This window comes from Podarcis tiliguerta (genome assembly GCF_965153285.1).
Source record: "Podarcis tiliguerta genome assembly, chromosome: 7".
NCBI classification, from domain to species: Eukaryota; Metazoa; Chordata; class Lepidosauria; order Squamata; family Lacertidae; genus Podarcis; species Podarcis tiliguerta.
In genome coordinates, this window is record NC_139540.1 from 2,147,371 (window position 1) to 2,164,024 (window position 16,654).

A 16,654-nucleotide genomic window follows, 5' to 3' on the forward strand; every position below is an offset into this window, starting at 1 on the left:
GGTACATATGACATGCAAGTCTGAAGTTTCCAGATGAGAAGCTCCATTACCAAAAGCTCACCACTCCTTTCTTTATGGCCACCATAGCTACTTGCAAATGAACAATCATTCACCTTTTCCCTTGGGCTCACTAACAGATGCACACCCAGATGGCCTGGGAACAGCACAAGCGCTAATATAGCAGCATTAGTCACCAAGTAACAACCCCTTTAACCAGGATAATTAATATGAGTGTTCATTATAGATATAGAGATAGGTAGATAGATATGTACAGTGGACTAGCGACATAATTAGACGTTTAGACTAGATGGCTAACTATCCTGTTGACAACAATTATGTATTCCTAAAATCTGAAATATTAAAATGGATGTTTGAAAAATAATCACTACGTGATACAATCGGCTTGCATAGAGTAGCATGACAGAACCACATATTACACAGCTTACTTTCTGAAGATGTTTTCTGACAACGTTTTATTACTTGCTCATACTGGAATCACTAGAAGTTATCCCACCTTATAAATGTGAAGCCCCAGATATTAGAAGACACTACACTGCAGATCACTTGAAAGCAACATTTCTTACATATTTTGAGTCCAACTCAGCTTATTTCATCAAGTACTATTTTATATTATATTATTGTGGAAATGCACACTGACTTTATTATCTACAGGACACTTTTTCTAAAATGATCGTTTGTGCTTAAGAGACAATTGCATACAAAATGTTCCACCTCGACCAACACTTTGCAAGCTTTTTGTATTCTCCACATAGATCTAAACAAAGACTGCATTCATGCTTCAGTTTACTCTGCATCCAGAGTGCTCCTACTGCTGGTTTGTGAAGTGATGCACACATCATATTAGCCTCAATCTACACCTATCCTGTAGTTTCTTGAGAAATACTGCATTTTGATGCATTTTACTCTAAAACAGCTTTGATCAGATTCGAAAATGTAAGCCATTTGAAGACACCCTCAAGCCTTCTCCATTCACTGGTGTGGAAAAACAGTAGGCGACTTGGAAACACACCCAACTATACTGATATGTACAACATGCAAATGCAGTTTCAAATGCAGCAGAAAAAATGACCTCGCTGCATTTTAAGCTGGTAGTGTACACATAGCCAAAGATTCACTCAAGATTTGTTTAAGGTACTGGTTTTCAACCAGAGTGCCGTGGCACCCTGGGGTGCCTTGAATGATGGTCAGGGGTGTTGTGGGCAACACTGGTCTCTGTCCCTCTTTCTCTCCCTCTGATGCCCTCTCCCATCTCTGCCTCCCAAAGGCTTGCACAGCTGTTTGTTGCAGCAGCCCTGGTTACAAGCTCCACAGCTGAATGGTGCCTCTGGGGCTGGCCAGGGGGTGCTTCCCAGGCCCCTGTGGGGCAGTGTGAGGAGGTACCTCTCTTAGGGGTAGGGGGGCAGCTCAGAGACCAGGGGCGGCAGCTGTACCTGCCCATAGGACTCCCAAGGAAAGGGGAGAAGGCTAAGGGAACACTCCACAAGGGTGTTCAAAAAGGGTTGACACAACTGGGTTCCTGAGCCCCACGGGGTGCCGCAGAAAGAATGGAGTCATGGACTCAAAAAGGTTGAAAACCTTTGATTTAAGGCATGACAGTTGCTGATGGAAAATGTATGAATGTGCTGCTGAGCATGTCGTGAGAAATTAAGAGTTCTACTGAAATCCCACAGCATTTAATTGGATTACTCCCATTCAGGATAAAACATCCAAGTTATTCGGTAGAACAGAGAAAAGACACGGCTGGTCTCATTACTCCAAATGAAAGCACAACTATGCCTCCTTTTATGGGTTGTGTCCAATACTATCCCTACTCAAAGTAGACCCATTGAAACCATCTAAACCAACTTTGTTCAATTAATTCCTCCTGAGTAGGACTTAGCCAGATACAACTCTATGGTATTGCAGCTGTTTAAAATCCAGTGCAAGTGTTCGTTACAGCGATCATCATACGACATAAACTCAGTGCTGCAGATAAACAAGTCGACTGTCTGGGGGAAGTTTAAACAGTTTGGAAAACTCATAAATGCCTGCTTTCATGATTTCCTACAAGACCAGACATCCAAATTGGGTTCGACACAACAAAGGAGGTGGCACATTTCTCTTGAAGTAGCAGCCACATTTTCCCCCTTTCTGAAAACCTTCCCTGAAGCACACATTTAAGCGGTTACTATAACATCCTGGCAACTTTAACTGGCACTTCAGCAAGGTCACTGCTACATAAAGCAAACTATGATGGAGTCAGAGGGTAGACCATAATTTACTTAAAAACAAACAATTCCTAACAGCTGTACTGCTGCAGACTGAAAGTACACCTTTGTCCTGAGTTTTTAAATCTAGACTTTGATGAGCCCATATACAGTTTTCACAAGAGGATATGACCTTTAAAAGAAATAGTACCGCTACAGAAAAGTAGAGAGATCAGTGGGAAACAGTTAGTAACGAAAGTCCAAAATGTTTTGCTCACAAGCCGTAACCTGATGCCTACGTATTCCACTAATTTTAAAATACAAAGTGAAAGTCTGTCAGATATTTTCAATTTGGGAATGTTGCAAGTTAAAGCTGCTTCTTGAGTTTAGGAGTTCTTCTAGGCAACTATTTTTAGTCTAACAGCTGCATTTTGGGTTCATAGATTGTATAATCTGGTCTTATACTGTCTTTGAATCACTTTATTATTTGCACTGCCCGGAGGGATATTCCTTGCCAAAACACAAACCACACAATTTTCTTACCATACTTTCTTCTGTCATCTCATGGCTAGCTGTTCTGTGCCACCCTCAGCTCTCCAAATTTCATCAATAAAGGAACATACAGTGAAGCAGCACAGTTATTATGTCAAAATAACAGCTTCCATGTCATTTGTTGGCAAAATGTGAACTATCTCAATAGCCTTCTTTGTGTTAAGCCTAAACAAAATGGACTAAGCCATGACTACAACATAATAATCCAAAAAGTATGGGATTTCTGAATGATCATTATGTTCACAAACAGACCAATCAGCGGGGGAAACTTCACAACGCTTCTGAAAGACGAGTTCAACGCAGCAGTTTGTACTACAGATTTTCCAGAGGTTCTAAGTTTAAAGGCTTTGCCTCAGATGCCTGGTACTATTTCCTTGGAACAAACCACAGCAAACAGAGGCAGCACTTTCCTGCAATTATTGGAGATATTTCCCGTCTTTCTAAACTCTTTGATAACACATACCTGTTATTGAAACAAGGCTTCTCTGTGCACAACCTCTTTTAAATTCATCGTATCCAAGTAACAGTGGAATTTTCAGCACTACACAAAACTCTCTGAAGTGCCAGATGAGATTATGCTGCTACGTTCACGTAACGTGGAATGTATTACTTTCTTGTGGTATGCATGCAAACACACCAGCATCTACAGAAGCTTATGTCTGTAGTGCTTTGTAAATTTATCTATTTACTTTTGAATTTAAAAAAGTTATTCTCATCAAGCTGTATTCAAGCTTAAACCTCCACAATCCATATACTTTAGGGCAAATATGCACCATCTTTAAACTTAGCCATTTTTAAATGTACTGTGAATTGCAGCCTAAAAAACTGAACCCAGGCTGTATTTACCATATGTTAGGAGAATCAGAAGAAAATTCCACTGAGTTTAATAAGAAAATATACTTGGGATAGCAGCTTAAGAGTGCAATTCTATGCTTGTCTAACTCAGAAGTAGAAACAACCAAGTACTGCGGCACCTGAAAGACTGTATAGGATATGCTTTCTCTGACTGGTGCCATGAATAGGATGTGGGCCTGTCAGGTACTTAACTTGATTCCAAATTTGTTAGCCTAAGCAGCAATGCTATGCCCACTTATCTGGGAGTAACTCCCAATCCACTGAACTCAATGGGACTTACTTCTGAGTAGACAGGTATGCATTGTTTATCTCAAGCCACACTTCCATTGCCTTCAAACGTTTTTGCACCTCAAAACTTTGCATATAACCTCTTACTCAACTGAGAAAAAACATCACTTTTCCCACAATTACTAGCCCATTATCTCTGCCCCCTACTTATCAACAGGCAGACAAATCAGCCAGGGCAGATCTAAAAGCCAAGCATGTATTCCAATGCCAAACAAAAACCAATAAATTAGTCTCTCTTTGAATATTATTTTTCTGTGTAAAGGGATATTCTTATTTCTGGCCAAAAGCCACTGAAAACAAAAGCCTTATGCTTTTTTAGAAAGAGGAATCTTATTTAGCAGCAACCATAAAAATATTTGCACATGAAAGAGAAGGCTGCTCAGACTAAGGCTGTATAGACATCACTCATTTAAATCAGATTTAAAGTGCATGTGTAGGCTGCATATACATCATACATTTTTGGCCCAAAGAATCCTGGGAACTGTCATTTAAACAGACACCAGCAAATTACACTTCCCAGTAGTAAAACAGTTAAACAGGAGTGGGGAACATTTGGCCCTCCAGAAATACAACCTGCATCCCCAGCAAACCTGGCCAATGGCCAGAGAGGATGGGAGATTTAGTTAACAATATCTGGAGAGCCAAAGCTTCCTCATGCCTGTGATTAAATCTCAAGATCCTCTATATTTCCAGGCTGTTAATGGAGGATGCCGTTTTTGTATTTCTAGGTTTGCACAAAGAACTCTTTGCTGTCATTCCGGAGTAATTTCCATAACTTTCATTAAAAGGCTGAACTTCAATAAAGTACTTGATCAATATTCTTTGCACAATCAAGTATGCCTGCTCTTTTGTCACCAGTACCCTGGCACTCTTTACTCTAGTGTGAATTTCTAGCAGCATTCTGAGAACGACTTAGCAATGGTGCCAAGTGACAAATCTAAGCCAGCACTTTATCCACTAAACTTAAGACAAGAGCTGCAACATTCTAATACTGTTCATGGCTATCACTCATACAGGCCAGGCTCTAGATTCAGGTAGGTAGCCGTGTTGGTCTGATGCAGTCGATACACACACACACACACACACACACAGTCCAGTAGCACCTTTGAGACCAACTAAGTTTGTTCTTGGTATAAGCCTTCGTGCGCATGCACACTTCTTCAGATACTAGACCAGGCTGTGCAACTTGGAAGTTGCGCCTAAAGATACATAATGAAGGTGCCAGATGAGCCTCCCTGGAGAGACCATTCCACAAACAGGGAGCCACTGCAGAAAAGACCTGTTCTCGTGCTGCCACCCTCCAGACCTCATCTGGAGGAGGCACATGAAAAAGGGCCTCAGATGGTGGTTGTGGGGTCTGAGGCAGTTCATAAGGGGAGAGATGGTCCTCAAGGTATTGTGATCATTTACTTATTATTGCCATTGTCTGTCGACAGATGGATGCCAATGACAAAAGAATGAATAATTTTTGATTTATTTCTTAGTTCATGTCATATCCAGTTTCTTCCAACTGGGTATCTATCTACCTAATCCAGGAACTGTTAAAAACTTTATTCTGAGATACAAACTAGGCTCCCAACAACTTTCAGCCCCCATCACTGATGACACTCTATGGACTTGCAAATGAGCTGTTGCGATGAGTCACATGGAGCTTTTACCAGCAGTGGAGAAACACTTGTTCAGCTGTCCCCATCCCATTATCCATCTATAATAAAAAAATAGAAATGTGGAATGGTTCACATCCCAACAGCATGAAACCCACAACTGGATCAGGAACAGGCCGTCTGAACTTCAGGAACAGAGAGATGTACGTGGCTATTTATCATTAATCAGAAGACAGCACTGAGCTCCACTTAAGTGTGCCTCTTATCCCCAATGATGGTGGAGAAAGAAAAACCTACTTATTCACTGTCCAAAACTGAAATTTGCAGATTGGGTAGAAACCCTCATTTCCGTCATCTTCCAACTTCCTAAAACACCATGGAATAGATTCAGTCTAGAAATGGAAGCAACTTCCTTTGCAAGAAGAACTTCCCCTCACGTAATGCGACTCATCAGTAGCTTCCATCTACTACAGAGCATGAACAACTGTTTCCTTCTCATTCTCCTCCACACCTCAATCCTCCTTTACATCTTGGTGTTCTCAGTCAGGACGGTTAACAAAAAAATTCAGTCTGACACAACCATGTTTCTAGAAGAGGCAGACATTGTTCCTTTTAGAAATTCCCATCTCAGTCATTGTGAGGTAAGCCAGCTGGAGACAGCAGCAAAAGAACAAGAAAGCTGGAAAACACATACAGAAATGTGCATGCTTATCTAGAGGGGCACTATCTCCTGCATTATGGGATCTCAGGAATGATAATTCCTGGTATAATCCAGATCACTTTTTGCTGCCTTAAAAGTTTAGAATGGCCATGTTAGACATCTGGTTCCTCTCCATTCCTTCCTTTGAAGTCACTGGCATTTGTGCAGTGCAGCATGGGACCAAAATACAGTGGTACCTCAGGTTACATACGCTTCAGGTTACAGACTCCACTAACCCAGAAATAGTGCTTCAGGTTAAGAACTTTGCTTCAGGATGAGAACAGAAATCGTGCTCTGACGGCGCAGCGGCAGCAGGAGGCCCCATTAGCTAAAGTGGTCTTCAGGTTAAGAACAGTTTCAGGTTAAGTACGGACCTCCGGAACGAATTAAGTACTTAACCTGAGGTACCACTGTAAAGTTAATGTAACATTTCTAGAACTACTTTTCTGTGATAAAGATTAAAAGCACAATAGCCATTTGAGTGTGTGTGACACAACTGTCCTATGCAAAAATAAGTATATAAATAATATTTGATGACGGCTATCAAAGACCATATCAGTATTTTTATAGTCAAGGGGAAATACATCCAAGACTGTTAGTAGTACAGTGGTACCTCGGGTTACATACGCTTCAGGTTACATACTCTGCTAACCCAGAAATAGTACCTCAGGTTAAGAACTTTGCTTCAGGATGAGAACAGAAATTGTGCAGCGGTGGTGCAGCGGCAGCGGTGGTACTTAACCTGAGGTACCACTGTACTGTATATTAATTACATCAAGGGTGGCCAGCAATTTGCCCTACTGATGTACTGTATAGGCCATGCTCCAGGGATTAGTGATAGTTGTAGCTCGAAACATCTAAAGGGTACCACATTGGCTTATTCCTGAATTACAGGTTTTAAAATCAGAATCCTGATCCTGGTTTCCTGGCAATCCAAATTAATTTACTTCAAGTAGTAAGCATTAGAAATATTTCAGGATGTTACATTAACATCTTAATTCATGGAAAAGCTAGAACCCACAACTAATTTTCTTTACATTTGGTGTGCTTGCTTCATTCCTTGTCTATAAGTCTTCCAAGACCAGATGCCTCCAGTAACCACAGAGTAAACATTATAGCAACTGCTGACCTGCGTTGTCAGTGCTACTATAACCGCTAAGCACGCCTTCAGCAAACACAGAAATTCAGTATAGCTGCAACAACAAAAACTTCCTACTAAGTTCCAAAGAAGCAGCGATACTTGCAAAGCAAAGTTAGTTACAGCAAGAGGAAATCTTGAGAAAACTGATCATAACTTAGTGGTAAGACTTAATTTGAAATGACTGGGAAACAATTTTTAATTACTAGAAATAGTACTGTCATTACTTAGGTAATCTTTAAAAAATGAACAGGAAGAAATCCTTTATGCTACCCACTAAAATATTATTTTCATGTTTGATATCTAACATTTTTAAGAAACTCTCTTTCACTAGCTATCAGCATATCAGTCACACATATTTATTATGTAAACACAGAGCAATAATCATGGTTTTGGCATTTTGCAACAGTGTGTTACTGTTTGCATGTCACACAATGCAGGTGACAAGTTAAGAACAGTATAATATTAACTGAGAGAGCATCAAAACAAAGCAACTGACAGCATCCCTCACCGGGTCATGAAGGACGTTTGACGTGTAGTGCATAAGGTTCAGTAGCCTAAAACAGTCAGTTTAAATAATGCCCAAATTATAGTTAGCCACTTGTTTTTCCAACAATCACAGCACCAGCACTTTTCACCATTCACTGTGCCCTTCATTGCTATGATACCAACGTCTCAATTTATCACCTATGACAACCTAAATATACTTTCTCCCATGCTTTAGAAACTTGCTCAGGTGTAGAATAAACTGAACCACTGCTCTAACCACTACACTTCTAAAATGCAATAGATAACATCCAATGCCTGGAAGCAGAAAGAGGTCTTAGACTGGCACCCAAAAGATGACACATTGCATTGATAGCTTACCTCCCCACCCCACTGCCAAGGAGCCCACTCCTTGATTAATGCCCACCAATGCCCCTTTGAAGTGGCTTAAGCCGAGATGCAGGGAATGGCCCAAAGTCATCCAGTGAGAGTTCTGGGATTTGAACCCAGGTCTCTCCCAGGTCCTAGTAGCCTGACACTCTAATCACTACTCCACCACTGGCTCCCCAATACCCTAAAGTAGCCTTTCCCAACCTTGGGTCCCCAGATGTTACTGGAGTACAACTCCCAACATCCTTGGCCACTGGTCCTGCTGGCCATGGCCTTTGAAATGTGTTTGGGGGGTTGCTTCTGTTTTTAAATAAATAACATAAAAATAAAAACCATCCCAAAAGCTCCACACACCGAGCTCCAACTCCCGGAGCCTCTAAAGTCTAAACACTGCCCTCCTTCCTCCCAGCCCTCTCCTTCCTGGGACGCTTTAAGCAGGTGTTGGACAGCCATTATTACTTATTAAATTGGTATACCACCCTTCATCTGAATATCGTGGGGCATAAAAACACAAGATGCAAACACAGAAACGAGAAAAAAACCACCCACCCCTCCCCCCATCCGACATCTGCCAGGGGCTAAATTTAGCCACCACTCCTGCTCCACAGGAGGAGATGGCGTTTACAAGTGGTCCATGTTTCACAAGCATACAGTAAGGTTAGTAGTACAATAGCTTTGCAAACAAGCATTTTGGTTTCCCTGCGAATGTCCCGGTCCTCAAACACTCTGCACTTCAATCAGGAGAAAGCTGCGCTTGCAGAGCTCAGGCGATGCTGGATTTCGGCATCAATGCTGACCCTCGTGGAAAGATAACTGCCCCGGTAGGAGAAGCGATAGGCATTTTCCAACATTACACCACTGAGTTGGATTTGTGGCGCTGCAGAGAGGTTATTTTGTACTTGTTGGTGCAGCACATTGGGTTTTTTTGGACACTGAGGAAGGCACGCTTGGCAAACCCTCACCGTGATCAACTCCCGCCATGAAACCTATGTACCCACCACGGAAGGACGTGTGGATCCAGAACTGGCCTCTGCAGTCCCTTACGGACTCACTGTTAAGACTCTGTTCATGGGAGACAATCTTACTTGGCTACGAGTGATAGCCAAAGAAGAAGTGATCCTCACCGCATAGTCCATCCTAGAACTGCAGAGCTGGACAGGGCGCCAAGATTCATTCTAGCCCAGTGATGGCCAACTGTTTTGGGACTACAACTCCAATAATTATAATAGTATATTGTTGTTGTTGTTATTAGGTAAAGGTAAAGGGACCCCTGACCATTAGGTCCAGTTGTGACCAACTCTGGGGTTGTGGCGCTCATCTCGCTTTACTGGCCGAGGGAGCCAGCGTACAACTTCCGGGTCATGTGGCCAGCATGACTAAGCCGCTTCTGACAAACCAGAGCAGCACACGGAAACACCGTTTACCTTCCCGCCGGAGCAGTACCTATTTATCTACTTGCACTTTGATGTGCTTTCGAACTGCTAGGTTGGCAGGAGCAGGGACCGAGCAACAGGAGCTCACCCCGTCGTGGGGATTCGAACCGCTGACCTTCTGATCGGCAAGTCCTAGGCTCTGTGGTTTAACCCACAGCGCCACCCGTGTCCCATTATTAATATTACTAGTACTATTATTATTATTTATACTCTGCCCATCTGGCTGGGTTTCCCCAGCCACTCTGCGCAGCTTCCAACAAAGTACAGCGGTACCTCGGGTTAAGTACTCAATTCGTTCCGGAGCTCCGATCTCAACCTGAAACTGTTCTTAACCTGAAGCACCACTTTAGCTAATGGGGTCTCCTGCTGCTGCCGGAGCACGATTTCTGTTCTCATCCTGAAGCAAAGTTCTTAACCTGAAGTACTATTTCTGGGTGTGTAACCTGAAGTGTCTGTAACCCGAGGTATACCACTGTATTGGTCTGTTAAACATTAAAAGCTTCCCTAAACAGGGCTGCCTTCAGATGCTAACAGGACCAGTGGTCAAAGGATGATGGGAGTTGTAGTCCCAAAACAGCTGGAGGGCCGAGTTTGGCCATCACTGGGCTAGCCCAACCCCCCCCCCCCGCAATGCAGTTTGGGGGGGCTCGAACCCGCGACCCTGAAATTGAGGGCCCTGCTTCTTCCCTCAGAGCCCTGCCGGCCAACCAGCCCCAGGACCGACCCCCCCCCCCGGGGGGCCGCCCTCCGCCGCCGGCTCCCCTGAAATCCCCTCACAGCCGGAGCGGCCGCCTCGGGCTCCGTGCTCCTTCCTCCTCACGAAGCAGGAGCCGGACCCCTCTGGGCCGGGACAATGGCGGGACCCCTGCTCCCCCCTCACCGGCAGCTCCGGCCGCCCCTCACGGACGCGCCTTCCCCTCACGCGTCGGGGGCCACGGCGACGCCCCGCTCCTCGCCACCGACCTCTCCGGCGGCCCCCTCAGCTCGGCCCGGGCCGCCCTCCTCCTCGCCGCCGCCGCCTCAGCCGCCGGTGTGTCCCCGCTCGGCCCCACTCGCCATCCCTCCAGCCTCCTCAGGCGCAACCGGGATTGGCGCGCCCCGCCGCCAACCGCAGCCCCGGCCGGCGAGGGAGCTCGGCCAATCGGCTGGCGGGAGGGCGGGGCGGAGGGCGGGAGCGGAGCGGGGCGGGGGAGCAGCCTGGCCAATCAGAGGCCGCGGAGGCGGGGCAAGAGAGAAGGGAGGGCGGGGCCAGGGCGCGCTTGAAAATCCCTTTTGTTCGCGGCCCGGCGCAGGCGAAGGCGGGAGGGAGGCCGCGGTGGAGACGTCACTTCCGGTGAAAAGGGATGGGATTTAAAGGGTGGGATTAAACGTCTGTCTGTCTCTCCCCCAAAATATAGGCTGCAAGAATATATTTCATAGAATTCTGAAATTATTTTATTATTATTTTAATTAAATTTTTTTCCATTTATTCATATACAATCGCATCATTTTTATCCACTTTATCTCTTTGGCTCTTTAGAGCCCCTCGACTCTTCCTTCCCTGCCGCCTCATGGCTTTCAAAATGAACCCTTATATTGTTGCATTTTGTACGTTTTCCAATTCTAATTGAACCTATTACAAAATACCTCAACATTTAAATAAATATAGAAAGGGAGAAAAATCCTCATTACAAGTCTTCAGAGAACCTTGTTGTTGTTGTTAAGTCCATAAATTACCACAGAGCATATGTTCAACACAAAAAACAGCGGCAATTGGTTGTTGGCAAAGGACAGCTGGACTTATATGTTGTTGTTTAGTCGTGTCTGACTCTTCGTGACCCCCTGGACCAGAGCACGCCAGGCCCTCCTGTCTTCCACTGCCTCCTTCGAGAACATTGTCCCACCATCTCGTCTTCTGTTGTCCCCTTCTCCATGTGCCCTCCATCTTTCCCAACATCAGGGTCTTTTCCAGGGAGTCTTCTCTTCTCGTGAGGTGGCCAAAGTCTTGGAGCCTCAGCTTCAGGATCTGCCCTTCCAGTCAGCACTCAGGGCTGAATTCCTTCAGAATGGAGAGGTTTGATCTTCTTGCAGTCCACGGGACTCTGAAGAGTCTCCTTCAGCACCAGACAACCCTGCTAGTGATGCCAATTGCTTACAATGATCCTTAAAATATCGTATAAATTTACTCCAGTCCTTTTGGAATACCTGATCATGCTGGTTTCGGATTTCTCCTGCCAGCTTCACCAATTCTGCAAAGTCCATCGTTTTTATCTGCCACTCTTCTTTTGTTGGTGCTAGAATTGTGGAATTAGAAGGGGACACAAAAGGATCAAATTATCCACAAGTTTAACATGAGCCAATGGTGTGATGCAGCAGCAAAAAACCCTGAATGCTATTCTAGGCTGCATCAACAGAAGCATCGTGTGCAGATCAAGGGAATTCAGACCACAGCTGAAGCTCCGTGTCCAGTTCTGGGCACCACAATTTGCAAAGGTGACAAGCCAGAAAGTGTGCAGAGAAGGGCAACCAAGGTGGTCAAGGGTCTGGAAGCTGAGCCTGATGAGGAACGGTTGAGGGAGTTGGGCCTGTTTAGCCTGGAAAAGAGGAGACAAGTGACAAGAAAATTCTGATTAAACACCAGGAAGAACTTTCTGACGGAAAGAGTTGTTCAACCATGGAATGGACTCCCACCAGTTTTTAAGCAGAGGTTGGATGGCCACCTGTCATGGATGCTTTAGTTGAGATTCCATATTCAATAAACACATGAGACGTAACCGGCTGTGTTCTTAGATAAATAAGGTATTCTATTCATGTATCAAATCCTAAATTTCAACAGAAGCAACTCATAAACTTCAACAAGCTAACAAAGCAGAAGACCCAGTGGATCAGATCATTCTCTAATCAGTTCATGTATAAGGTCCATCCATGTAACAGATGAAGCCCAGGATGGCGAAACAAGGCCAATATTCTGGAAATTAGACTGTGAAAGGATTCTGTGGAACTGTAGCAACCTTTCATGTGGATTGTTTGGACCTTATGAACAGACAGGTGGAATAGACACTATTATACAGGTGGACCTTATGCATAAACTGATTAGACAATGATCTGATCCACTGGGTCTTCTGTTTTGTTCGTTTGTTGAACTTTATGAGTTACTTCCGTTGAAATGTATGATTTGATTCAAGAATAGTGTACCTTATTTATCTAAGAACACAGCCAGTTGCGTCTCGTGTGTTTATTGAGTATGCTTTACATAACCATAGGTTGTTTTGTTGTTGTTTTGTTAGTTAAGATTCCTGCACTGCAGGAGGCTGGACTAGATGACTCTAAGGGTCCCTTCCAACTCTACAGTTCTGTGAGCTATGCAGTGCGGGAATAACAGCTGACTTTACAGGACATGTAAAGGTAAAGGTAAAGGTACCCCTGCCCGTATGGGCCAGTCTTGACAGACTCTAGGGTTGTGTGCCCGTCTCACTTAAGAGGCCAGGGGCCAGCGCTGTCCGGAGACACTTCCGGGTCACGTGGCCAGCGTGACAAAGCTGCATCTGGTGAGCCAGCGCAGCACACGGAAACGCCGTTTACCTTCCCCCCGGAGCGGTACCTATTTATCTACTTGCACCCGGGGGTGCTTTCAAACTACTAGGTTGGCAGGCGCTGGGACCGAGCAACGGGAGCGCACCCTGCCGCGGGGATTCGAACCGCCGACCTTTCGATCGGCAAGTCCTAGGCGCTGAGGCTTTTACCCACAACGCCAGGACATGAATAGGCTGCAATACTCAGGCAATGTATTGCAGATGGTGAACCACAATGCGATCTAAGTTCAGCCCTACAAATCAGTGAACCATCCTTACTTGCCCTCTGTTCAAAAACACAGCAGAGCAACAACTCTCATCAAGTTACCCTTCTCAACAGCCTTCTCAACAAACTACAGTGCCCAGAATTCTTTGAGGGAAGTAATGGGCTTCAAATGTGCTTTAAAGATGTATATAGTATATACACAGCATTTGTGAGGCATGTAGTTAAGGAGCAAAACCTGAATATGGGATATAAAAAAATAGATGTTTCCCCTTCCCATGTTATCTTCTAAAGCAAACCTCATGGTCTTCCCACACAGCGCTTGGTTTTTATTTATCGTTCCATGTCAGTACAATTCAAAAGCATAGGGAACAATGAAAGACAGATTTCCTGAAAGTACCAGATGTTCATTAGGCATGTGTCAGCCCATTCACTGTGTTCCTTTTGATTAATTAAGATGAATGTGAAGGATGATTTTCAATGAATTCTATGAATGCGTAAGCGCCCGTTTTGCACACAGAAGTAGGGTTTCGTGTGTTAAAAGTGGATCCAGGAGAAAGAGGAGCAATGTAGAAAGCGGCAGCTGGAAACGTTTTGACTTGGCAGAGCGGCAATTTGTAACATTCTGTTTTCATCACAACAGCACCTGCACAGCACTTATTCGGGATAGTATGTTGTGTGCAGAGTGGTGGTGTCTCCTCACTTTAAAAAATCCATTATTCCTTGCCCATCTATTAGCTTCCATGTAAGAGGGCCCAAATATGATATCCAGACAAAATTGTCTCCATACCTCATTTAGAAATTAAGGCATACCATATGGCACGAGGTTTTGAAAGAATCTATAGATGACACCTACACATCCATATTGCCAAGAAATCCTAAACACACCACAACTTTAGAAAACTGAGGAACACTGGCTTCCACTTGCATGTATATTTCCTCCTCCTCCCAAAAATATATCTAACTTTTCATTTTCCAAAACATTTTCTAAATTAAAAGAACAAAGTATTCCAACTAATATACAAAAAAAATTTTTTTTATTTGAGCCGGGACACAACAGAACGTATTTGCAATGCATGGCTCAGTCCTGAAGATGTGGAGTAATAATCTCTGCTCACTTGAAAGTACCGGTACATTCCACTAGAGTAATCATAATCAGCTTCTTACATCTAGTATTTTCCAGGTTTGGAGAAGGGTGTTGCGTTAGTCCGTCTGATATCCAGGCAGGCAAAGAGCTCAAACTTTTCACATTAGAAATTCACTGTCAAACTCACCCCAAAAAAAACCAGACAAGAAACAATAGCAGTGGCATTTTCTTCCACTCCAGTATAATGAATTCTAGGATGAGACTTATTATTTGGATCCTTTCCAATCTTGTTTCAGTTTTGGCAGGGAAATTGACTTGGGCATTAAAATAAACCAAACCCACAGTAGTTAAGGCATAAGAATGCCTTCCCACTCCCACTTGTGATGAACTTGTGTAGAACTTAGATTCTCCCACAAAGACGTGGGGAACGGATGTGAGCAATGGCTATTTGGAATTCCCCCACAGACCAACAAATACCGTATTTTTCGCTCCATAAGATGCATCTGACCATAAGATGCACCTAGTTTTTAGAGGAGGAAAGGGGGAAAGCCCTGTTTTTTGAGCATCAGCTCACAGTTGTTGAGCTCATTTTGCAAAGGAGAAAAATTCTGTTTTTATAGGGGCCAGGGCCGGAAAGGGAGCCAGCGACCGACCACACATTCGCTCCATAAGACACATAGACATTTTCCCTTACTTTTTAGGAGGAAAAAAGTACATCTTATTAAGCAAAAAATACGGTTGGTAGGGAGTTGCTAGCAGCCTGATGACCTTCTGTCATAAATAATCTTCTTCAGATTGCAGTCCTAAAGTCATGTACTAGAGAGAGAGAGCTCTTTGGGCTCCATAGGATTCACTTCTGTGCAAACAAAAGTATGAGGGACAAACCTGGGCCTCTGTGCCGGCTAATGCTTTGAGCCAAGCGAAGCATATGTCTGTAAATCTGTCACAGCAGTCGTCCGCAGGCAAAATATTTTCAAGCAAAATGTGCTGTGCTCATAAATACGCCACGCATTTTGAGTCCGCTCCAATCAGACACGGAAGGCACAGTAGCACAAAAGCACTGCTCACACAGATTGCCTACTGGTGTATATAGCATGATACGGGGACAGAAAATGCATTCAAGATTGCTTCTGCAAACTGAAAAATTGCAAGCTAAGACATATTGCATTCAATGGAGGAAAGCAGCAAATTCAGTTTGCACCCCCATGAGTTCATGCAAGCTGACTACTTGCATGAACAGTGCTTTTTTGTGTCCGAGCTTGTCCACACCTGAGTTTAATGTGCATTTGAAGCTGTCTGCATCCCCGTTTAAGTCGTGTTGTCCACATTATGTTCCCCTCAAAGAATTCCTGTCCTGATAGTAAAAGTGCATGAAATATACTCGGAGTTGAGCGTGGATTTCATGCTCTTTATTCAGCTCATAGTAGTGAGGAATGAAAGTTCCCACCAAAATATCTGCTTTATATACATTATTTACACAATGGACCGCTCGTGATTGGCTAATTCTGGGATTCTCCTGTAGGCCAATCAGGTTGCGGATTCACTTCTACCTGGAGCTGGATTGGGTGGCTCCTGTGGACCAATCATACTGCTACATTGTTCTAGGACCAATCAGACTGCTGCATTTTGGGTCCTATTGTTCTAGGACCAATCAGACTGCTGCATTTGGATCCTATTGTTCTAGGACCAATCAGACTGCTGCATTTGGATCCTATTCAACTCAGTACATAACAGTGCATTTCCTTAATTCCGGGATAGTTGATATTTTGAAAAATGTACCTCCAAGCCGTCCCAATCAAGAAAGCTTATGAAAAAGGAAAACAGTACATTATCAATAAAGACCGTTTAAAACAGCTACTGTAAACCGCCCTGTGGTCCTTGAATGGAGGGCAATATATAAATCCAATAAATAATAAAAGTGTTTAAAACATTCAAAGAACAGTTATAATCAAATATAAAAACAGGTTAAAACACTAGTCAACCTTCTGCCCATCTGGGTAGGCGTGCCTAAACAAAAATGTTTTTAGCTGGCACTGAAAAGGGTACAAAGATAGCACTGTGGTTGAAAGATGCTATGGTGGGGTGACCCCTTCCCCCCCCCCCAGCTCCTACCTGATGTTAATAGGCAAGGAGTTCTAAA

General features: G+C 43.9%; 1 protein-coding gene and 1 long non-coding RNA gene across 3 annotated transcripts in view; both read right to left on the reverse strand.

The window, feature by feature from the left end:
• The window catches only part of LOC310681409, a 217,738-nt gene that overhangs the window by 51,634 nt on the left and 149,450 nt on the right, over positions 1-16,654 (reverse strand). The window lies entirely within an intron of this gene.
• LOC310681331 (CTTNBP2 N-terminal-like protein) overlaps positions 1-16,654 on the reverse strand; it is a 463,736-nt gene that overhangs the window by 22,123 nt on the left and 424,959 nt on the right. Inside the window, exon 2 of one of the 2 annotated variants that reach the window (XM_083449038.1) lies at positions 10,617-10,640. The gene's annotated coding sequence lies outside the window, so the exon portion shown is untranslated. Of the gene's footprint in view, positions 1-6,017; positions 6,065-10,616; positions 10,641-16,654 lie in introns of those variants that run through there. The other variant, XM_083449039.1, reaches the window with a different exon arrangement.